Here is a 15,361-nt window from a genome sequence, read left to right as displayed (position 1 = left end):
CAAGCTCTAAACTTGTTATCGTTAATGGTTTAAATTTCACTGTGCTAATCATTTCAGGACACAAGCCTTTCTTGATAATCTAATGAATTATTCCAACATCCTTCAGCAAAAAAAATCCTCCATGACAGCACTAATTACAAGACGTTTTCCCAGTGCTTATGTAAAATATGACAGAGCAGCAGCTTAGGGAATTGCAGAAAACTGCTTCTAATTTCCACTGAGAAACTGACAAACACCTCTCTTTCATCTCTCCCAGCTCTCAAGTAAGATTTAACTTTCTCATTTAGTTAATTACCGAGTGAGGATCATCATTTTCCCGGATCGGAGCGGCACAGAGCCTTTATCGTGTTAACTTGTGAACTTGATCGATGGCTGCTGCTAAAACTTAATAACTTCACCCCCTGGCAAATTGTAAGATAAATATAATAGGAGAAACTCTGACAGTAAAAACCTGCCAGAAATGAGCGCTGTGTTTATGTTTCTTTGCAGGCAGCAAAAAAACAACCGACAGCTTATTACTGGGTGCGTGTTACTTATATTTAAAAGACTCCAGGCAGTTAACTTTCTGCGTACTGCTCAAACTTTACTCACAAGATAAAAGACACTGGGGGGAAAAAAAACAAGCAATGGGATGACAAAGAAAGAAAGCGCGGAGGTGTACGTCCAGAGTGTGGGGGGGAAGACAGGAACTTCACAATGAATGCAAAGCCACACTTGTCTCTATATTCTGAATATTCTGCAAGATGAACCACATTAAAAATACCCACAACAGTGAACCCAGACATGAAACTAGTTTCAGCAGCAGCACAAAGCTCAGGAATTTTGGAGCATGTTAGAAGCTGTGTGGGAAAAACACAGGGATTAAAAGGTACCAGTGTGGCAGCAAGATGATTTTGTCTGATGCCTGTAAAGCTGCTCTTAGCCAGAGAACCTCAGCTCGGCTGGCTTTTCCAAAGCTACTTGTGTGGCCACGAAACTGCTTGCTACTGCCCATGATGGAGTTCCACTCAACACCACTCCAATGGAGCAATGTAACAAAAATGGTGAAATGGAGCTCAGAACGCTATGCCAGGCCTCCATGCTGAAGGGGAGAGCTAGTATTTGAGAATCCTGTTGAATGGGTGTTGTCTGCACGGCCTAAAGGCACTAACAGCATAATTAAGAGGATACAGGTTCAATTTCTATGGATGCCATCTTCTTTTTTAGCCTTGTAATTACCAAATGCTGCAGAACAGATTCCCAGACTTCCAAGGCTAAGCAAAGAGGGAAGAAGTCCTCTGCAGCTCCTTATTGCAGCTTCCTATTAAAGAGCTCCTTTGCTTTGAGAACTGGGGGTGGCGAGGGGGTGTCTCACTATAAAGAACAGGATCTCATGAGCCATAGCACCTGAAAGGCATGAGTAGGGTAGCTGGCTCCTCATCCTTCTCCTTTGCAGGATGAACCTGCTTTTCCAGCGTTTGACTTGACAGCAAAGCTACAATGGCTAGGTCATTAAACAACTCACTCCATTTACTTTTATTTTAAAAGCTCAGTTTAGAATCTACCCATTTCTGTCCGCCTCCATCTCACGTAACAGTCTCTGTGAGGTTAACCATGGGTTTAGCACATATATGGACTTACTTGCTCAGTACTGAATTAGTTTCCACGCTGCAAAGCTCACTGAAAACATTCTGAAAAACGAACATAACCCAGAAGTAGATGATCATCAATCACATATCAGCGTCAAAAAGAAAGCACCATGAAAGAAACCCACAGCATCTTTACTATTTATTTTCAAGAGAAAATTCAAAATACGTGCTCACACTGAAATTAACAGCCCCCTGGATACCCGAGGAACTAGCAATTTTGCCTGTCTGGGGCTTTTAAAGCTGCTTGTCCACATCTGGTTTCTAATCACACTGCAGAAAAACTTTGATAAGAAAAGATACATCTGGATGAAAGATCACTGGAATTATGCTGGACACAACTGCCCAACCTGCTGCACTTTCTGAAATCCTGGGGGGCCGATAGTTTTCAGAGGTACCATCTAAGTACCTATGATATGGTGTCAGCCTGGAGGGCACCTGGCTAAGGATATTACCTCAGACACAGAAGAAAGGGAGAAGGCTGTTTGGGTTTAGGGCCAGAGAAAGCTGCAGACACCAGAGAAGTAACACGCCGAGTCTCTCCGGGGACTGGGGAGGCAGGACTGAGCCGCGGGCACTTGCACACCGGCTATACAAAGAGCAGCAATAACACCTTGCTGGAGAAGCTGCTCCCTCCCACACTGCTACACGGTAAACAGCAACAGGGAGAGGAGATTAAAAAACCTATTCTTTTAAGCTAATACTTAATGTTTCAGACAGACTAATAAAGTTTAATTGTCTGGAATCTCGTAGCTCTTACTGTAAACTTTCCTTTGATATAGGTCTCCCATCTAGATTTTAAGTGCTGGCAAAAACCTCCAAAATAAAATTTCTCTGATGCCAGCAATGGATGTGAATTGGGAGTCCCTCTCCTCCTCCTCCCTTATCTCCAAGTTGTCTTTGCAAATAACAAGCCCTGATGAGAAATCTGCTTGCATCAGCACAGCGCTGGCATATGTTACCTTCCCAAACTACGATCCCTGACCAAATGTGTATCTAGACACATAGGGGGAGGGCAGACACCATCACTCTTAAAGAGCTAGATTTCAGAGCATACCTTTTATTAGTTGTAAAGTGATCATACACAAATTTCAAAGCAGATCCCTCCAGTAACAACAAATCATTTCCAGTGGACATCACCAAAGGAAACACTTTCCTCCTTGGCATGGCTACCAGAACCAGAGTTGAACTGCTGGGACCATTACATGTTATTACTGTTAATGGAGAGAAGGAATATGCACATTATCACTTGGAGAACCAGTCTACTAAAGTCATTGGGTAATGGCCAGTAGCAGCAAAGGGCTCATTTATGGCAGGGAAAGGCATAAGCTATGCTCTAAGCAGCAGTTTCATAGTTTTCTGGAACAGTTGCTTCTGTTTTTAAAATACCCCGGCATGATCTACGGCCTGAGTGAAGTTACTCTTTATGGGTGTTACTGTTGATTTTCTTTTTGCTCCAAGCACTCCCTTAACTCAGAGAGAAAAGCAGCCAGGAACAGGTAGCTGGACTCAAGTGATTCAAAACATGGCTGAACTGTGAAGACTCTACCACCGGGAACAACACATGAGTGAGGGGAGAATGATCCAAAAGACCTGTTATCTGCTCTCCGTAACACTACTGAGATTTTCAGAACACTCTGGTTCTGTCTATGTAAAGCTTTTATCATCAAGAAACACACGCCCTCCAAGACAGTTTACCCAGTATTATTTTCCATGAGTTTTCTCCTTGGAGATGCATTTTGCTACCAACAACGAAGAGGGCACAAGCGCACCAAACTACCTGGCCAAGGCGAAGTGAGAACTGGAAGTCATGAATATGCATGGATATCACATACCATTTCCCAGCTACAGGAGTACTACACATTTCCAGGCATACTGGAGAGATGCAACAAACAAAACGCAGCAGCGTTCTGAAGAACCGCAAGGTTCACATACGTGCTTTGCTCCCACTGCAAAAGTACTTCTTAGATCTGCTGGCAGAGTTGGCTACACGAGCACTTCCTAACCCATTTCAGTCAAAATAAGCTTGTTAGCAAAGACCTGCTATTTAAACTGTCTAAGCTAAAACATCTCATCTTAACTGAAAGCAGGTTTGCAGTTTTGCTGACAGATCCTGGAGGGCAGCAACCTGCAGCAGCCAGACGAAGGCTGCGTGGTATTCTTTTCCACCAGTACAGCTAGATCCAGAAGAGGACATCTCATCTGCTCACACTGGCTGATACCAATACTACTGCTGGTAGCAGCCACCACAGAGGCAGCTGTAAAGAGGACAAGTCCATGAAATACTCTTGCACAGTGTGAGGTCAAAGCTGGTCAGGGGCTGCAGCGAAAATCATGGCACATTTTGCCTTGTAGCCTCCTATAACTCCTACAAAATCATCCCACAAATCTCACCCACTAACGAGCATTGTCTTCTCCAGATGAGTTGTTCTGCTAACCTTGCAGTCAAACGTCACCTTGGTGGCAAACTGGGGTGATCCCCATGGAGGACCACAAAGTGCTAGGTGAGCTGGATGTGTTTGGCCTGGGGAAGACCAGGAGCTATCTACTAGCCTTCCACTACCTAAAGGGAAGTTACAGAAGAAAGTGAGACAGAATCTTGTCAGAAGCACGTAACGACAGGAAGAGGGGCAACAGGCACAAGCTGTAGCAAGCAAAACTCTGGACATTAGGAGGGAGATTTTCAAAATACAAGTAGACAAGGTCCCAAGCAAAATGAGCTGGTTGTGAAAGTAATCCTTCTCTGAACAGGCAGTTGGACTGGAGACCTCTAGAGGTCCAGCCTAACTTAAAGATTTCTATGACTTTATATCTTAAGATTGTGTTGGTCCATTCTTTCATTGGTACCTGGCAAAAGATTCATGAACTGAGGATCAGACTCCAAAACTAGAAGCTAAGGACATTCTCTAATGAACTCTGTATCTTCAGAAATTGCATTAGGTTGGGTTAGGCCAAACACTGTTGATACGTGAAAGTGCAGAACAGAAGAAAGGCAAGAAATAGCGCCCTCTGCAACAACAAGCGACCAGCTTGGACCATCATAGCACCTCAGGAAGGCATACTCAGTTTCACAGTTGAGCAGACTTCGTCCCTACCAGCCGATACTCAAATTGCGCAAGCCAGAATCCCAAGTCACAGACTAGCACATTAGGGATTCCTCCTTGGCTCAGTGCTTTCAGAAAATCCCCTCAAACTAAAGAAGAGAGGGAGGGAGCCTTCCAGTATCCCACTCCCTATAGTAGACTCAAAGTGGAATTGTTTGAATGTAACATATAAGCAATATAAAACCCCAGTAAATTGGGGCAGAACAGGACTGCTAGCCTCACTTGATCCTTAAACATACTGTATTTTCCACATAATGTTCTTTCACTCAAAGGCATGATTCCACTATTCCTTTTAATGAGATTAATAAACATGAAAATAGCATCAATCTACCTGCATTTCCCTTTCTACAAATACAGGCTAAGCTTTCTTTTCATTCTACTTCTGAGAGTTACTTTCCTGTCATATTATGAATATAATCGGCATGGAGCATATCATGAGAGAAATTTCTTCTATCCTCATGCACTGACGCATCCCACTGCAAATTTATCTAACAACCACCAGCCCTTTCTTTAACTTCTACTATAAAAATTGGCTCAACATCTAAGAACCAATTACATGCTGAGGAAAGTAGCTTTTCCTTCTAACAGTTTTAAATATATTCTCTTTCAAATATCATTAGGTCTTCTATTGTGAGAATTGTCCTCCTCTGTGAAAGGAAGGGAATATTAGACTTTACCTATTTGTTAAACACCTCTGTGATACCTCTCACTTGTTTCCTGTATTTTCAGTCAGCTCACAATAGCCTGTATTAAGCTTAGTATTAGCATACTCGAAAAGATACTATTTGTATCTTTTCATCTAGGAAGAGCAATCTGGGATCATGCCTGGAAAAAACACGTGACCTTCCAATGCAAAATAAAATTCAACGTCAAGAGAATTCAATGTGTCCTACCACAGACCAAACTAGGGAGAGGCACCCTTCGCAGCCTGTTCCTTTGATCGAGGGGTTAGGGCTCCCTCTAGCACTCTCGAAACAGAAGAGCCATAGATGCTAAACTGACTATCTGGTCTCATCCAAAGCAGTCTTGTGTAAGGTTGTCCGTAATTTTTATTTGATTTACTTTTTTCTGTCACATGAATAATTAAGAATACATCCACTAGTTTATCTGAAATTCAGGAGAAACAAGTGTCAGGAGAAATTCCCTCTATAACCAATTAAAAACACTCAGATTGCTATAATTAACTGATTTCTATTTTAAAATGTAATTTAGGACCAGCTGAAGGATTATCATGTCAGCTGTGTGTACAATGTGAAATGTAGCAAGAAATTAAATGAAAAAGTTGTTGAAAATATTAAATTTTCACGGCATAAAGAAGTCTTGCTATCTCACCCTCCCTTGCAGCTGACAAACATCCCAATGCAGCTGACAGGTCGCCTGCAGTTGTGAATTACGTGTTTCTATTTCAGCATTAAATATTGAGTAATGCCACTTAAGTAAAACTCAAAAGGTGTAACCCTGCTGAATTCTGCACAATGTTTTATAGGTTATTACTTATTAATTCTTGATAAACTGAAAGCTGGCAGTACAATGTAAAAATAAGAAAGGAAAATGGGAGCCAAGTCGTTCGAGTTTTACTCCTAACACTCCCACTGCCTTCTTGCGCTGCCACAGGCAAGTCACTGCTCTTCATTTCACGAGTCTATCTGTTAAATAGATGTGTCCTAACGCGCTTCGCAGAAAGGCAAAGCACAGCTTAATGCTGGGAACATCTTCAGAGGCCTCCGCACGGAAGGTGCTCGGTGAGAGCAATGTCACCAGGTGACAGCGCACCATGCTCTACACAAGGGCAAACTTCCCCTCGAGCGCCAGCAAACAAATTCGTCGCTTAAAACCTAAACAAAACAAGGCCAAAAAAGGCCTTGCCTTCACCAATGGGAAAAAGTGTAGCTGTACTAATCGTTTCAGCAGCCTTTCAAAGCAGAATCAAAAGTCGAGTGCGTTAAAAAAAAATTTCGAGTTTTCTCAAAACCGAGCCCCCGCATCCAGATACCGCTCCTGAACTCGATACAAACGTGCCAACAGCTCGCACACCCCTGAAGGCAGGCGCCCGAGGGAGGGTGTGCTTCGGTTAAGTTCCTTTACTCATCACAGCAATTTCAATAGGTAACCACCAGGGGACTGCAGAATGTTGCTTGGGTTTAGAAGTTTGCCATTTTAATATTAGTATGTGACAGAGAAGAGGAAATACAATAGGATGTGTCAGGCTAGCCACAGCTATGTTTTTACGTCTCTGACAAGTCCAGTAAGAAAGACTAGAAGTAACTAGACCCGAATAGATGACAGAAACACCTGACAAAAACCTCCAGGCATCGCCCGCCGGTGTCCCCCAGTCCCGGCCAGCAGCTGTCCTTGCCATTCTGGGCCCGAACTCTGTACACGGTCCTGCTGCTGCACCCAAACCCTGACACACGGACCTTCCCTCCCGCCATACAGATGGCATCCAAGGCTGTTCCTTTTATCCCTTTAAAGGGACTTAGAGAAAAGCGCTGGCAACGACTTTTTTCCCCCCACACCTCTCGCACGTGGCAGGAGGGGATTACGGTCCTGTCTAGCAGAGAGGGGAAGGACACCCGAAGCGAAAGCAAGATCTCCGCAGTTGCAGATCTGATAGCGATGCTGGCAGCCTGCAGCTGCGTGCCAATTTGGGCTGATGCTGCAGCCCACCTGTTCTCCCCCGCATCTCCAAATAGTTGTGGCTTGGACCCGAATCCAAGACAGGTAGGAGAGAGGTTGAGCTGACCGAACTGCAGTAAGACGTGGCATCAGCAGCACTCTCCCCCACCCCATGCATGCCCAAGTACTGAAACTTTCGAGATCTCTGATCACTTCTGTATATTAGAAGCAATATATCTCCCATCCTCATTTAGGAAGCAGTTCGCAGCCATTGTTTCTGTGCCTTTGTTACTTCCAGACTGCGTAACTTAATGAGGTCCTTGGTGCTATCTTAGGAGATAAAGGGAGGCAACAGCTACCGCCAGATGTAGCCCCTCTCGCGCAAACACATCACCTACTCTGAGTGTTGGCTTCATTTCTGAGGGCCGTGGGAGACTTTGAATTGCAACACAGGCATTCTGTGTACGTAAAATTTGGGAGAAGCAGGTACATAGCAGTGGTGGTTAACTGGGACTAATGACTTCAATACTGACCCTGCTCTGAGAAGAAGGTTGGACCTCCTGAGGTCTCTCCCAACCTAAGTGATGCTGTGTTTCTAACCTCATAGTCAAAGCTCATCTATGCTTCCCAGGCTTTTGGAGAGGAAAAGTGATTTAGATTTTGACTGAAGCCAAGTTATAGTTGTCTGATGTTGATGTATGACATTTATCATAAGCAAAATCTGAAATTCTTTTTAAAAGATGCTGTATAGAGAATTATTTCTTCAAAGGCTTTCCAACTCTGGGCTTCACAAGCCTTTGCTGTTGTACCGTTCATTCTTTGTAGCAAACAAATACCAGGTTCTTAAAGAATACTGCAGATATGCCTCCTCTCTGGCTTTGCAAGTTGAGAGCGGGCAGTATTCAAGGGATCTCTTTGGACATGCAATCTTGACTTTCAATTCCATCCCTCCAACTAAAAATTTTTCAAAACCTGTTGATTTGCATATGATGCATGTGTTCTCAAAGAACTGCAGCTAATTCTCTCCACAAATTATTAAATTCCAAACTTATCTTCACTTATGACCTGAAGCAATTTCAACACTCGGGTCTCAAACAACAAATTAATTGACTCCAGTGTCTAATCACCTGCAATGTTCTAGATCAGATCTCAAAATACTCCCATTACAACCCACCTCAGAACTGTCTGGGATTACAAATTATGATCCAGAACAGGACTGACAGATCTAAATTAACGTGGCAGGAGAACAACCAGATTTGACTCCGTATTTCACATAGTTCTGTAAAATCCAGTGACTTGAAAGAAACGAACACATGCACATAACTGGCATTAATTAAGCAACATTTTTATTACCTACAATCAAAGACTTATAAGGAAGGTTTACTTGTCAGAAAGAGGGCTTTCTTTGCTGAGAAATTACAATTCTTACTTAATCAACAATCTAATTTTTTTTTGTAGTATAGCTGTTAACTTAAGTATTTTTCACTTTTATTTTCTTCTAAATGAATGTCAGTCTAAGCACAAAAGCTCCTGTTTAAATTGACAAAAGTGAGGTCAGAAAAAACAACGCTGAAATATTTTAATCATCATGTATTTTAACTAAATTCTCGATTTGTGGCCACCATTACAAGGGTTTCATTTTGTGTTGAGAAGCAACAGGAGGATTTCGGACTTCATGGATACGAGAAGACAGTTAAACCTGAATCTGTGCACACAATTGGGACAGATCTATCGTATGTCACAAATCCAGGGCATCATGAAGGCAAGTTTGCCTGTTGGACACAGGACCCAAACAGCCTGGCTACATACAGCACCCATTCCATTCCGTCATTTCAAACTACTCTATGGGCTGAGCCAGTAAAGGACTACCTGCCCCTCAAGATTCACTACTACGGTAAAATTAGTAATTGCAGCTACTTTTAATACTATTTTCAGGTCTGAGAGAGCAACTACTTGGTGGTCATTAATTTTCCTCACCAATAAGGTTCAGCAATGCAGACAGTGAGTCCTGCTGTCTGTCTCCAAGCTGCAGCCTCAACTCAGCCGTCAGTCACGCGCAACAAGGGACTGCCTGCCTTGTTGAAGTTATCTTGGATATGAGCTTCCACAGGCAGACTATCAAATCTATTTTTGTAAATTACAGATTGTGTTAAATATACATGAAGGAAAATATGGAACAGTTTCTTTTACTGCACGACATGAGTTATTTCCCATTCTAGGTTCCCTCTGAGAAAATTCTACATTTTAAAATGTGCCCATTAGTGGCAGTGACTACCGGTGAGACCTAATCCAGCCAAGCAGCAGTATTCGAGGAGTACCACAAAGGGCAGAGCAACATCCCAAGGGAATTAAGAGACCAGGATACCTGACAATAACAAGGAGGAGCATGCAGTTTTTGCCCAAGCTTCCTTCTCCTTTCAGAATAAATGCAGGTTGTGTCACTGCCTTAATGTGACAGTTAAACCATAAGCTTTGCATCAGCCAGAAGAATTAGATCTTTACGTGTACTGTTAAGACTGTTAATAGCTGCAGTACAGTTTAGGGCAATAATTTGACAATTTCTGCGTAAGAGAGAGCAATCAGAAATGTAAACATAAATAAATTCCTCCTAGAAAACAAACTCCTCAACCACAATACTCAAACATCTTCACTGTTTCTCTTCCCTCATTTCTTAAATTAAGCCATTCCCCAAGGACCATTCCATTTATCCTTATAAAACAAAGAGGATATGACTGCTTTCTAAAAATATACGGGGATAAACACCAAAAAGGGAAGAGGAACTATTAAAACAAAGGAAGAAACAAGCCAAAGAACCAGCGGTACAATCTCTCCATGAATAAGCTAGCTTAGAAACTCAGGAGAGGATATCCAGTCATTAGAACAACTGGGTTCTGGAATCATCTTTTGATGGAAACAGAATGGAAAAAAGACCTCAGACCAACCTTTAACTGGTTGTAAGATGAAACTCAGCAAGTTAACTAAAGGGACAAAGTAGTATCTGTGAGAACATGGGGCTGGAACCAGTGACCTGCAAGGTCCCAAAAGGCAGAATGACACAAACCAGGCAACGTCCCGTTCTGCAAAAGGATTTTCATCACCTTACAGCTCAGAGCATACCTGAGAGGGCAGAGATGCAACCTTGTTGACTGGCACATGCCAGTCTGACTTTCAATGAGTAGAGAACATTGATGGGACTGTGGGTTCCACACTGTTAAATATACAAAGGCAGGGCGTCATTCCTCTATCATGGGTGACTGCTTCACCCAGAAAACTGTCACCCAGCTGTCAGTCTGGCATGTGCCCAATGAGCTTAAGCATACCTGAGATTTATGAAATGTACAACCTACACCTTTCCACTAGTTGCTGAACTGCTGAGTTGCACATGACACAGAGGAACAACACTTACTCTGGTATGGTTTTATCCATCTCTCTCAGCTCCAGGAGACTCATAGGTAACTTCAGACTGCCCTGAGGCTATATTCAGTGTGTCTGTAGTTGGTTCAACAGGATAACCCTCATGGTCTCTGATGCATTTATAACAGAGGTATTGCATGGGAATAGAGAGTATCTCTTTTCATACCTTCATTGCCTCCAGGTAAACTCTCACAGAATCTGGGGCAAACCTTTAAGCTGTTCATTCATGTGATGTTTGGATGTCAATATGAAGATAAGATCTGGATGTTAGTAATGCACATGGCCTTAGAGTCCCTGATATGGAGGCAATTTTGCCAGAGGAGTTACCTTCAAGTCACTTACCACTGACTGGGAAGATTAGGCTGTGAATTGCTGGGCAGTCAGCTGTTGTGACTATAAACACTATTGTCTCCATAATTAGAAGAAAAGATACATGGCTGATTTTAGCATCACTGCTGTCTTCTGCTTGCTTCTACCTTTAACCGACCAGTTATCTAGGTATAGGTTGCAATGGTTATCTGCCATTCTTCAGACCAAAAAGAGCAAAAACCCAGACAAGTACCATCTGGAGCCTGGTATGACTCCAATTCTTACAACCAGCAAGATCAAAACTCATCCTGTGGTGATCTGCTTCAAGAGAGAGAATGATGGAGGCAAGTGTCTGACCTCCAGACAGACTATTTATGTTGAGCCACTTGAGGCCCCATGTAAGATGAAGAGTTCTTTAGTTCAGTATCAGGAAACTCTGAAGGTAAATGTGTCTCCACCTGAGGACAGGACTTGAAGCCTGTTGATCTGGTCCTTCATATTAGAAGGGATTCTAAGTGTCAGCACTTGATCCAAAGAAGTTACTACGGTGACAAAAGGTCAGAAACAAAGGTAAAGATGGTTACATATTTGGAAGTAAACTGAGGGTAAGACTTCAAGTTCTCCAGTGAGAACGGCTTTATTCTATTAAACACTATTGCGGGAGATGAGGCTGCAGACTCAACAGCACTGCTCCCATTCCCCAATTGATAACTTATCTATGCAACCTATAAATTCATATTTCTTTGACCCCGCCTTCATGGGAACTACAAGGCATGTTTTAGAGACCCATACTTCAACATAGGTATTGATTTCATTAGTACAAGCAAGGTTTCATAATTTTTCTAAAGACAAATTACATTCTGTAGTAGTTTATAAATAACTGCTTAGCTATTAAAACCCTAAAAGGTAAACTTACAAAATTATTTGTCTAGAAAGAAATGTTCTTGTGTTTTTGTATTATTCACAGCAAGTTTAATGTAGTTACATTTTATAGATCAGATACCGCATTGCATGACTTGAGAAAGAAAGTTACCATGCATTGCATGTTGACTCATACTGTGTATAGGAAAAGGGGACAGTGAAAATCCAGGAAAAACTTTGAATCTTCCAAACTTTAAAGTGTTTCACCTACAAAAAGATGCTACTGTAATTTTTAAGTGAGGAAGGATTTCTGGGGAATACTAATATTGATTATACAGCTGGAAAAACCATACAAAACCCTTAGATATATAAGACTTGCTATTACTTTTTCAAACACACAAAAAAATCTTGTAAGTTAATTTGAGTCTGAAAATTGCGACCCAGTTTACCCCAGTTTTGTTTTGGTTTTTTTGTTTGGTTGGTTGTTTTGGTTTTGGTTTTGTTTTTTTAAAAAGGAACAAGACAGAGAGAGAAAGTCTAAAGAAAATGTTGCTGATACTCTGTCAACAGCTAGTAGACAGTTTGCCAGCCCTCACAGAACAAAGAAAGAAATGGATAATTGGAATAAGCAAAATATAGAGAGTTTACTTAAAGGTAGGAAAATTCGTAACACAGAATACAAACAGGCTTGGTTTTGGCTTCACCAGCAGTATTCAAGAAGGCTTTTGGTGTGCTGGACAAAGCATATATATTATAAGAAGGGCACAGGTATAGGACACCTGGAGTCTAGCATTCTGCTCCGGGCCATTACAGGGGAAACGCTTTGGGAACTTCCGTTACTTAAACACTGTCTGGTGTGTGCTTGGTTGCCGGAGCATTTGTTTCTAGCAACGTGTTTATTGAGGTTGTGGGAGCTCTTTGAAAGCTATAGGGCAGGGTGAGAGAGAGGGAGGGGTTCTGGGAAAATTTCTTCCTGTAAATGCTCTAATTACTTAATGATTTTCTTTATCAGATACAAACTAGGCTGGCTTGTCCACACGACTCGCCCTGCAGCAGTGTGCCCTGCAGCAGCTTATACAGGGATTTGGGGTACCGTACTGAAAGATGAAAGCCGCCTCTCTACGGAGGGGTCCTGGCTGGATGAGGATCTCTTCAGAATGCAGAACCAACACGCTGTTTCCTCCTCAGAGCACAGACAACATTGTCTGAGCACCTGGCCGTACATCAAAGCCTTTGTGGTGGCCTCAGGTCATCGCTAGGTTTACAGAAGTAAGTATATTGCTCTATGGGGTTCCCTTTTATGTCAGTCCTGATGTTCGGGAAGTTACATTCATTCGAGGAGTATTTTAGAGAGTCTGATGAAGAGGTGATGGTTACTGAGCTTGTGATGTAAATCGGTGGGAGTCCAGAAAGCAAGCACAGACCTCTGTGAAAGGAAAGATGAACCTGCAGTTAAAGGAGGAAGACTAGGCTGTCAGCAGAGCTAGCGGACAACTTTTACTCCTGGTTCTCCTCAGGTTTTGGTCTGAGCCTGGCTCAGACACCCCTTTTCTCCTGAGGTACTACTCGGCTACGTCGCAGTTACGTTAACACTCCCTAAGCTGACTGAGCCGCAGGGAGAAGACACTGAGTAGTAACACTCCACACACAGCTCTGATCCTGAAAGATGGTAGAGAGAAACTTCAGAGAAATCAGGCAAAAAAGGTGAAGAAAAACACCCCAGAGAATAACTTTTCCCCCAGCTTGCAGGGGACCAAATGCCCCCCAGACTCAAAGCAGCTCAAACTGAAGGGGCCAGAACAGGGAGAGCCAGGCATGAGGGTGGGGAGAGGCAGGAAAACTGCATGGAAAAAATGTAAAATACAGACAACTGAATGTGAAAATTATGTGAAACATTTTAAATTAACAGAAAAAACAACCAAGAACTTCTAGCACTAATAAAATCATCCAGTTGCAAAACCCAACCAGGAGCTAGACCAAAATTATTTTATTAGGTTGAAAAAGAATTAAGATTAGCTATATGTTCATTTTAACATGTATGTAAACATAAACAATCCTTAGGCTGCCTATTAATGCACAAGTGGCATATTTATACTATTTATGATATTATACCCCATGCTGGGGCATCCCATTACAGAGTCACGGTAGTGGCTCCATACTTAAGGTGAATTCTGCAACACATCGCCTCTTTGCTGTTATTCTCTTGCAGTAAGATTACTTTTGGGCAAGATTTTACCATTTGGTTTCAGCCCACAAGTGAATCTCTTTGGGAACTGACAAACTGATTTAAGAATCTGCGGAATAATTTACTGGGTTTTGTGTTTTATTAAAGGAGAACAAAAGGCTTTGAGAGCTTTTGGTGTTTTATACAACAACAACAACAAGGTTTGGCTTAGAAAGCGTCCACTTTTTGTTAGACCTTCCCCTTGTCTCCCATAAGGATCACATCTGATTGCAAATTTGACTGCAACCATTGGCAAGAGCATCTTTCCCAAGCTGCATGTCTAACACAGCCTTTTAAAAATGCAGACGGACCTGGGGAGAGAGAAGGTGCCAGAGGAACAGAACCCAAATCAACATTAGGTGTATATAAACAAAAATAACGCTTAAGTACAAAACATGCTACAACTGATACCAGATCCCCAGATGTCTAATAAGGAAATGTTAAGCAGCATTATCCCCTTTTACAGATGGAAGAACTGAGATGGAAAAGCAGAATATGACAAAGACAAAAGATGTCTTAAAATTTGGAGCCGTAATTTCTCATCTAATATTCCTCCTGTGAGGCCTCGTTGCTTAATATAAACAAACTATTTCCTCCCTAGATTTCAATTGTAAAAGTAACTTTTGAACTTCTCCGCAAAAAAGGGACGCTGCGAGTCCAGCCCTCACCCCAAGAAACACTGAAAGGATTAATTAAGGTTTGTGAAGCACTCAAACTCCAGGGGAAACCCCCAGGAGGAAGTCTGTATTTCCATATTCTGACCAGGGCTTGAAAGGCACGCAATAAATACAGCCTGGGGCACAGAACAAACACCACAAATAAAATAAAATATTGAACAGCTGTTCGTTAAGTGAATACTATTCATCCCCCACACCAAACTTTATTTCTGCCTCAGGCTGCAGTGGAGGGGAATCAGACTGAGGCCAAAATAAAATTTTCCTTCAAAGGGTTAAATAGTAGCAGAGTTATAAAAAATGGAAACTGTTTCTTACAAAGGAAAATATTAGACAACCTTTACCGGCAGAACTGCAAGCCCCACTCATTATTGTATTAGAAATACAACTGGTTTAAGCAGTACAAAAGACCTGTGATTTACCGGGTTAACTTTTTTGCAGAGATGCAAGTCTTTCAAGCTATAAAAACTACGTGGATATTGCCAAACTCATACAAAGCCCACTCATTTTTAGAGGAGGGTGCGGGGAAGAGGT

General features: G+C 42.2%; 1 protein-coding gene across 9 annotated transcripts in view; it reads right to left on the bottom strand.

The window, feature by feature from the left end:
* Positions 1–15,361, bottom strand: part of BTRC (beta-transducin repeat containing E3 ubiquitin protein ligase) — a 130,219-nt gene that overhangs the window by 35,320 nt on the left and 79,538 nt on the right. Inside the window, exon 2 of one of the 9 annotated variants that reach the window (XM_035893674.1) lies at positions 12,054–12,124. The exons of the other annotated variants lie outside the window; for them this stretch is intronic. The gene's annotated coding sequence lies outside the window, so the exon portion shown is untranslated. The remainder of the gene's footprint in view (positions 1–12,053; positions 12,125–15,361) is intronic. 9 annotated transcript variants of the gene reach the window in all.

Source organism: Egretta garzetta, unplaced genomic scaffold (assembly GCF_000687185.1).
Source record: "Egretta garzetta isolate BGI_Z169 unplaced genomic scaffold, ASM68718v1 scaffold135, whole genome shotgun sequence".
Taxonomy (NCBI): Eukaryota; Metazoa; Chordata; class Aves; order Pelecaniformes; family Ardeidae; genus Egretta; species Egretta garzetta.
The sequence above is the reverse complement of the archived record's forward strand: the minus strand, read 5'-3'. Positions and strand labels throughout refer to the sequence as shown.